Source organism: Chlamydotis macqueenii, chromosome 26, assembly GCF_036417535.1.
Source record: "Chlamydotis macqueenii isolate bChlMac1 chromosome 26, bChlMac1.mat, whole genome shotgun sequence".
NCBI classification, from domain to species: domain Eukaryota; kingdom Metazoa; phylum Chordata; class Aves; order Otidiformes; family Otididae; genus Chlamydotis; species Chlamydotis macqueenii.
Window position 1 is genome coordinate 2,029,927 of NC_141581.1, and position 8,626 is coordinate 2,038,552.

Here is an 8,626-nt window from a genome sequence, read left to right on the forward strand (position 1 = left end):
AGGTGTGGGGCTGGCAGCGGGCTGGGGGGGCTCCCTGCCCCGGCAGGTGTGGGGCTGGCAGCGGGCTGGGGGGGCTCCCTGCCCCGGCAGGTGTGGGGCTGGCAGCGGGCTGGGGGGGCTCCCTGCCCCGGCAGGTGTGGGGCTGGCAGCGGGCTGGGGGGGCTCCCTGCCCCGGCAGGTGTGGGGCTGGCAGCGGGCTGGGGGGGCTCCCTGCCCCGGCAGGTGTGGGGCTGGCAGCGGGCTGGGGGGCTCCCTGCCCCGGCAGGTGTGGGGCTGGCAGCGGGCTGGGGGGCTCCCTGCCTGGGCAGACATGGGGATGGCAGCGTGGCTCGACAGGGGACGGGGGGGAAGGTGGAGCCATTCTTGTGACACTGCCTCATCCCTCTTGTGCCTCGCCTGTGATGTGGGAGATGTTACACACTTAGATCCTCCAAGAGCTGATCTACAGGACCTAGAAGTTGTTACCCCTCCAAACATTTTGTGCAGAAACTCTGAAATCCTTGTAGAGAATACAAGGAAAATCCGTGATCTGGGGGCAGCAGTCAGTGTGACAGACCTGAGGCTGTGGGTGATGCTGGAGACTTGCTGTTTCAGACGGGATGTGGCCTTGATTCCTTATCTCCCTCCATGTCTCTCCTTCACGATACTGCTTTTGGATGTGTTTCGTTAGTGATGACTGAAATATTAGCACACAGCAAAATACTGTGCTAAAGACAGCCACAGTTAATTAATTGATTCTAATTGTTATAAATGAGTTGAGTCCCAAAACAGGATTCCAATTATAGTTTCCAATTTATTGAATAGAAACAAGCAAACAGCGCTGGGTGTGCCGGGAGTCTCCGCTCCACCAAGACGCGCACCCCTTTGTTCACAGTTACAGTATTTATAACCTCTCCCGGTCCCCCACCGTGCCTGTCTCCTTTTTGGGAGCTCACAATCTACATTCCCTTGGTTACTCACACCGTTTGTGACAGGTGCTGACTGGCTAAGAGCGTGTCTCCGGCCGCTATACAGATGTTAATTAGCTAAAAATACCGAAGCAGCTGGTCCCATATTTGGGGTTGTTCACTGGGCCATCAGCCCCAGGCCAGTTTTCCCGCCTTTTGCTCGCTCCACTGTTCAGTGTCCTTCTTATGACCTTGCAGCAGGTAAAACCTCTAATTATGTTAAACTGCCAAGGCAGGAGTCAATCCCGCCAAACACATCTCAATAACTCAAATACATTTACAACAAAACTTATATACAGTTTACCAAAAAAAATGGGCTTAAAACTACGTACATATCATCCTGTTTCCCCTAAGCCTGTGGCTATATAAGAACAAACAGGATAATTAAAGATTCCATATACAGAGAGGGTCACATTTCACCATGCAACCCTAGTATTGCTTCACATTAACGTGAATCAGGTGAACATATCTCACATAATCAATTAAATTCTCTCTCTGAATTCTTCAGCATAGCAGATTACAGCATCCTTCACTGATACTTCTGCTGCTGTTTTAAGTAGGTGCTATGTCCTGTGCTCCCCAGCTTGCAGGCGGTTTGCGCATGGGTGGTAGTTTAGAATGAACGGGCTTCTTCCCTTGGTGAGGAAATCCAGGTACAAAAGAAGACAATACTTTGCTCTGCATCAGGACTCGCCCTGCAATGTGCATGGCAAAGAAGGTGTAGATGATGGACAAATCATCTTGCCTGGAGGTCTATCCTGCCACAAAAGGTCTGAGACTTCAGGCAAATCAGTGGTATCTCTCAATAGATTGAAATTCCAGATCAATAAAATGAGGATAATCATTGTTTAGCATCCTGGTTTTGGCAGGAATGGAGTTAATTTTCCTCTCAGTAGCCGGTGTGTTTTGGATTTTGGATGTGAGATAAACACCCTGATAACAAGAGTTGTTGTGTTAATGAGACCAAGGACACTGGCTGTCCAAGTCTCGCTGATGTGCAGATGCAGGAAGCTGGGGGAAGGACAGACAGAATAATTGACCCAAACTGGCCGTAAATGTCATGCTTAGTATATAAGTGGAACGTTGCCCATGGAGGGGCGGGCATCCATTTTTCCATTTTCTCTCTCTCTCTCTCTCTCTCTCTCTCCTCTCTCGGTTGCTGCCATCCTTCCCTCTCCCTCGCTGGCTCGCTTTCGCTCCTTTGATTGCTGCTCGGTTTCGTTTCAGTGATTGCTGCTCGGGATGGGCTGTATCGGTCATTGGGACATCGGGTGGTGAGAAACCGTACATTGTTCATTTTGTATATTTTAATATCCTTATATTCTGTTATTATTGTAGTTTTCCTTTGCTATTCTAGTAAACTGTCTTCATCTCAACCTGTGAGTTTTCCTTTCTTCCCAATTTCTCTCCCCCATCTCACTGGGGAGAGAGAGGATGAGCAAGAAACTGTGTAGTGACCAGACCACCGCATTTAGATGGCAAATTTTATGGTGCACATATAGTATGTGCTGTGTCTGCCCTGGCAGTGCTGGGATGTTATTTGTGCTTTTATGTTCTGTTGTAATACAGGGATGAGACTCTGTTGATGCAGGCGTGAACCTTGGTGTCCATACCCTGAGGACAAAAGTAGCTCTGCTGAGGAGTCAGTGCAGTGCAGAAAAGCAGAAATCACCTTTGTGGTCTGCTGCCCCTTTACTTGTTTTTAAACCTGCCAGGGGCCTGTGCCATCTGGTGGACACCAAAGAGGAAACACTGAGCTGCACTGGAGTGAAATAAACGTTTGCTGAAAACACAAATGCTGCCCTGGGTCCCAGGTGCCCAACCCAGCCCACTCTGATCCACAGTCTCAAAGCAGTGAGGACTAAACCTCCCAGCTGGAGGGGTACAAACGGCGTTGGAGTGCTGGTATGAACTTTTAAAAGCAGCAGTGTGGAGGAGATGCCCCGTATGCTGTCAGGGTGAACAGTTTTGTAGTAATATTTGATGTGTCTTCCCAGGCAAGCTGGCACACGTTTGCAGCATGCCGTGCCTTAGCTACCAAAGTCCTCCACGTACAGCAAGGGACGGGCGTCTTACCAGAAGTCCTGTGTTGTATGACTAGGTTTGAACCATCCCAGTTGCAGGGAAAATTTTTATTCATTCCCATTTCTTCCATAGCAATGTGTGTTAGCTTTTGCAGAATTTTGCTTTTCAATCAAATGAAGTTAAAATTGCCAGAGTAGAGCTTATTTGCCTTTTTGACCACTATAAATTTAAATTTGCAAGAGCATTGAATGAACCAAGGAACCTATGTCTTAGTCTTCAGGGTAACATATTTTAACGTCTCTCTGGATGTTTAGCTTTGTTTTATCTTTAAACTGACTTTCCTTTTGCCTTCAGCCTGAGGGACACAGGCACTTGTATATCTGAAGTGGCCATTAAAGGTCTATATCCATAAGTTTGGCTTAATTTTTTTTTTTTTTTCTGGTTCTGACAGGATTAGTGTGAGCGAGAGAGAGAGCGAATCCTTCCTTCCAGGACAGCAGACCTGGAAAGGGGCTGAGCTGTAGAGGTCACTCTTCTCCCTCATTGCTTCCAAAAGTGGGAATCGGGATACTATTCATCTCGTTTAGCTTTAGATATCTGCAAAAGCAGGGTTTCTACATATGGGCCTATCCCATGAGATTCCTCTTATAGTGAATGGAGTGAAACAGACTTTTGAAGGGTGCATGTGACCTGATCTATTTTAGATTATTATCTTGAGAAGGAAAAAGAACATCTTAGCATCTTTCTCTGCACTGGGCATAAAGGCAGTGTGAGGTGAGCGGTCTGGGTGAGCGCTGCAGTGCTGCCAGCCCGGTCTGTGCTCCTGCTGTAAGAGTAGAGCGAGGAGTGCCAGTCAGAACCAGCTTAAAACCTCTTGTGAGCAGGCTGTTGTGGATGGGAAGCCTCTCAGATTGCCCCAGAATAGGAAAATAAACCCAGGACTCCTAGCATTTGCAAGGAAGTAATTTGTAGGGTTTGAAGATGTAGAATGTATCCATTGCTATTCTTTTACCACTCACACAACTTTTTTTTTTTGCCTAGAGCCTCTAAATCATGAACAGCCTTCACAGATCTTTTTCTCATCACTAACATAGCATGTATTCTTGTGAAAAAAACCATGGATCTGATCACAGAAGATCAGTGATCACCTCCAGTTTATTTATTTTTTTTTAATTGCAACAACACACCAACATTGCCTCAAATCATTGGCAGTAGACATCAGCCGCACGCGTTCAGCCCAAGCACGGACCAGTGTGGGTGCTGAATGCTCTCCCTCCTGCGCTGCTGGATATGTATCGTCTCACTTCTTTTGAACATAATTATTGGAAATAAATGTTACTGTGCAGTTCCCAAGGCAACATCCCGTTCACAAGTGGGTTTTCCTGAAATAGCCTGCTGTGGGAATCTGGTGCCCTCACATCCCTGTTTTCTGTGGACTGTTTTTTTTTTTTTGTCTGGCAAGCTAGAAATTTTCCTTCAGAAAATACTGGTTTTGCAAAACTTTTTTATGTGTGAAGAAAAAAGATTCTGACAGAAAGATCCTTATTATCTCTAGAAGTTAGAGTAAAAATGCTACATGTTTAAAGTGGATTGTTAATTATGAAAAGAGGTAGGAATAAAAAGCATTTTTAAGGATATGCATAGTGAACAGGGATTAGCATATCACATCAGGTTGTAAGAGCAGGCAGTTTTCCCTAGCCGACTGCCTACATTTCAGATTTTCAGAGATCACGTAATTTCATCCCTTAGCTCCCCTGTCACAGTCTGTTGTACGCTGTGAGCACGAAAAGAGCTGTGTGAAATGTTTTGTTCAAACCATGTTTTCCACAGAAATGTGTGTTTTCATCAAGTAGGAGTTTTCCACAGTGAATGTCAATTTTCAATTAAGACTGAATTTTCATAATAGAGGTTTGGAAAGTTCTCTTTATTTCTTCTCCATCTCCCTAGTACTTTTCAGCTTGGACAATCAAAACATTGCAGACAAAAGATCTCCAATTAGTTTTTACTTTTCAGACATGTAGTTTTAAGAATGCCTCCAAAGATTGTGAAGAAAAACTTCTCAAAAAAGGCAAAACTTGTTTTCTGTTGTCAAAGTCATTGCCAGGAACAGAAAATTTATAAACAGCTCGAAGTGCATAGTCATGGGACCGCTGGACTTTTCACTGCAAGGCAAACATCTGCCCAGCTTCCCTGGGGGCTCTTTTGTGGCTCCCAGACATGCAGTTCCTCCGTTTCTCTGACTAACCCAAGGTAGAGCTGAGCACGCTTAGTGCTGCACCAGAATAGTAGAAAACCTGCAAATGTCATGTTAAGTCTCACCTTTCCGGTGAGATGCTGTATCTGAACCTCATCTTCAAAACCTCACCTCACCCATGTACCCACATGAGCAACCACAGAGTATTCCTCCTTTGCACTCAAGACCATGGGCTTACCTCCCGCTTGGCTTCTTTGCACCCTTCCACTGAACCCCAGCAAACCAACCACTGCTAGGCCACCACCTTTATTCCACTGAGCTTGGCTTTACCTACACCGACGTTTTGCTGCCTTCAAGAGGAATTACTCACATGCTGGCAGCAGAGAGGGAGAGGGAGGAGGAAGTGCCACAACAGTGTTTTTAGGATATGGCTGTCTTCAGTGGTCATCTGCTACCAAGAAGAACAGACCCTGTCAACAGCTCCTTAAACCGTTCTGCCAGCTACTGCAGGGACTTAATAACGAGACACTATGCATTTTAGCCTAAATGAAGTAAAAATTGTCATGCAAGAGTAAGCTCTGGAACTCGCTGCCACATGAGATAAGAAAACTCAGCCAGAACTGGAGAAGGATAGATGGTGGTTTGGATTTGGACTGCAAGGATGATAACGCTTAGCTGGGTTCTCACCACTCTGGTCGTGGAGGTTTTTGGAACTGGGATGAATTTTACTTCTGTCACTGCAGTCCTGCGCATTTGTTCAAATATTTTGGCAGGACTCATCCCTGGGAAGCAGTTGGCCTGAGGGGCTGGAAAGCTCCTTGGTCCCTTCTGTTGTGCCTGAGCCATTGTTTAAGAGTTGGCAGCGGCTTCTGGTATTAAAACGCTCTGACATCTGTAGTGTCAGCGCTGTCACTCTGGGAGCAGGGTGTGCCAGCAGTTTACTGCTCCGTTGCTAGGCTAAAGAATGATGCTGTTCAAACAACTCGAGATGAAACGGAGGCAGAGTAAGAGGCATGTGGTTTTCTGACTGCAGCAGGCAGCTGTTGGAGCGAGGCAGAGCAGAGGGAGGGTTTTTCACTGTGTTATGCAGACCCACAGGACACCCAAAGAGTCTCCTTTGCCATTTCCCAGCAGAGAGGAGTTTGTGGACTCGGTGAGACAAGAACTAAGGTGTTCCAGCAAGCTTGCAAACTACAGGGAGAGGGACTGAGACTGATTCGCATGGGTGCCATGTGTCAAACCCAAGCACAATCAGAAAGATTGCACTCTTCCTCTTCTTACTCTGTCAGGAAATTCTTCTTCCATCCTCCTTGTACCTGTCCTCACCTTCTTGGCTTTCGGAGACACAGACCACAGTTCCTGCTCAGCGGAAATGCAGTCATTACACTCCCATAATGACCCTGGACTGAACTGAGAATCTACTCCTCTCATGTACGGATCTCTACTGACAGCCACGCTCTCAAAAGCCTACTGAAGGGTAGATGTTTAAAGGAACAGATACTTTAAGGTCCTCTTGATGTGGGAGCTGAGGCCTGAAGTTTCATTTATGGTTCTGCAATTCTCCCCTTGAAGTCAAAGCATGAAATTAGAGCATCCCATCTAAATAAATTAGCATTCCTGTGCCGTTACTGAAGTTTGTACGTGTGTGCACTCAGGCTGACGTGGAGTAGGAATTTTATTGCTTGCTTTATAGCCGGTGAAAATGAGAGCCATCAGAATGATTGCATTGGAGAATAGTCAAAGATCATCGGCAAAGGAGTTTGATAAACATCCAAACATCAGTATCTGCGACACCTCTTACTGGGGGCAGAGTAAAGCAGGCGTTCATTGTGGTAGGTATGTGTATGTGGGATAACAGCCCTCAGAACTGCCCAGGTGAGATGGAACAGAATGAGGCAGGGAAAAACACTCAGAGGAAGCAGTTATTGAAGGTCACGTACCAGGACTAAGAAAGCTGTGGTGTAAACCAGTCCTTGACTTCCTTTCCTTTCTAATAGCAAAAGCTAGATTTTCAAAGGAAGCCAACTGCCAAAATGACATTCATAAACTTTTTGTTCATGACAAACAAAACTTGTGGGTGTGGGTGCAGAGCTGTTCTGCAAACCTTTTCCCTGTGTTTGTGGCTGAGAGCATTGCTGTTCTGAAAACCAGCCCCATCTGTGTAGGAGGTAAGGTACAAAAAGCTGGCCCTGAGCACTTCCAATAAGACAGTTATACGGGAGAAAGGACGCTGCTGTGGTGAAGGTATAAACCTGGCACATAGTAATTTCAATGCACTGTGTGATCTAAGTCAAGTAACTTAATCTCTGTTTGACTTAGTTCCCATCTTACTATTGTCTGTTCTACCTGTTTCCCAGAATCTCTACCTGGTGTTTTGCGTATTTAGATTCATGAAACTGCAATAAAAATAAAAACAATACGCTTATAGACAGTAAGTGTACTTGTCCTGTTCCTCGAGAAGTACAGCTCCCACAGCCCGATGTACACAGTACAGTCCTGGAGTCTATAAAAGAAGGATCTAGGTGGATAAGAGGGTTTTTTTAAGTTATTTTGTGGATTTTTAAATGAAAAAAAGTGTAAAAACTATTTCCAGTCAGTGATATTTCCTCATGGTTCACTTAAATCTTTCCTGCACTTCTCTTTTGAATAGCCTATCTAAATTCTCTATTATCTGTCTACATTGCTGTGGTGTTAGAGCTGCAAGACAGGGGCCAAATTCTGCTTCCACTTGCAGCAAAAAAGAATTAAGATTTGTTCGAGATTTTGAGCTAACTGGAAAGTGGGGACCTGAACGTGGAGCTCTGCTCTCAGGCAGGGCTGCATCATAGCGGGTGACTTCATCCACCAGTTCCCTCAGGACCCGCGGATGCATCTCATCAGATTTCATGAACTTGTGCACCTTCAGATGTTCCTGAACCTGCTCTTCCAGTACAGTGGGCGGTTCTTCATTCTCCCAGTCCCTACTTGTGCCTTCTATAGCTTGGGTAGCACGCCAAAAGTCCTTATCTGTGAAAACTGAGGCAAAAAAGTAATTAAGCACCTCAGCCTTCTCTGTGTCCTGGGTAACCAGGTCACCTGTTTCCTTCTGGAGGGGGCCTACATTCTCCCTGGACCTCCTTTTGTCCCTGACATACCTGTAGAAGCTTTTCTTGTTGCTTTTGATGTCCCTGGCCAGATTCAATTCCGTCAGGGCTTTAGCCTGCCTCACCTGATCCCTGGCCACTTGCCCAGGTAACTTGTCCCCACTTCCTCCCTCTATAGGCTTCTTTCTTTACTTTCAGTTGGTCCAGGAGCACCTTGTTCTTCTTTGGGATGCATCGCTCCTGAGCTTGGAGGAGGTGCTCCTTGAATATCAACCAACTTCCCTGGGCCCGAAAAAAAACCAGATGTTTCCGCCCGGGATTGAACCGGGGACCTTTCGCGTGTGAGGCGAACGTGATAACCGCTACACTACGGAAAC

At 46.2% G+C, this 8,626-nt stretch overlaps 1 non-coding gene across 1 annotated transcript; it reads right to left on the minus strand.

Moving 5' to 3' along the window:
- Positions 1-8,553: 8,553 nt before the first annotated feature.
- On the minus strand, positions 8,554-8,626 carry TRNAV-CAC (transfer RNA valine (anticodon CAC)). Its single transcript has one exon. It is a non-coding gene; the product is annotated as a tRNA-Val (tRNA).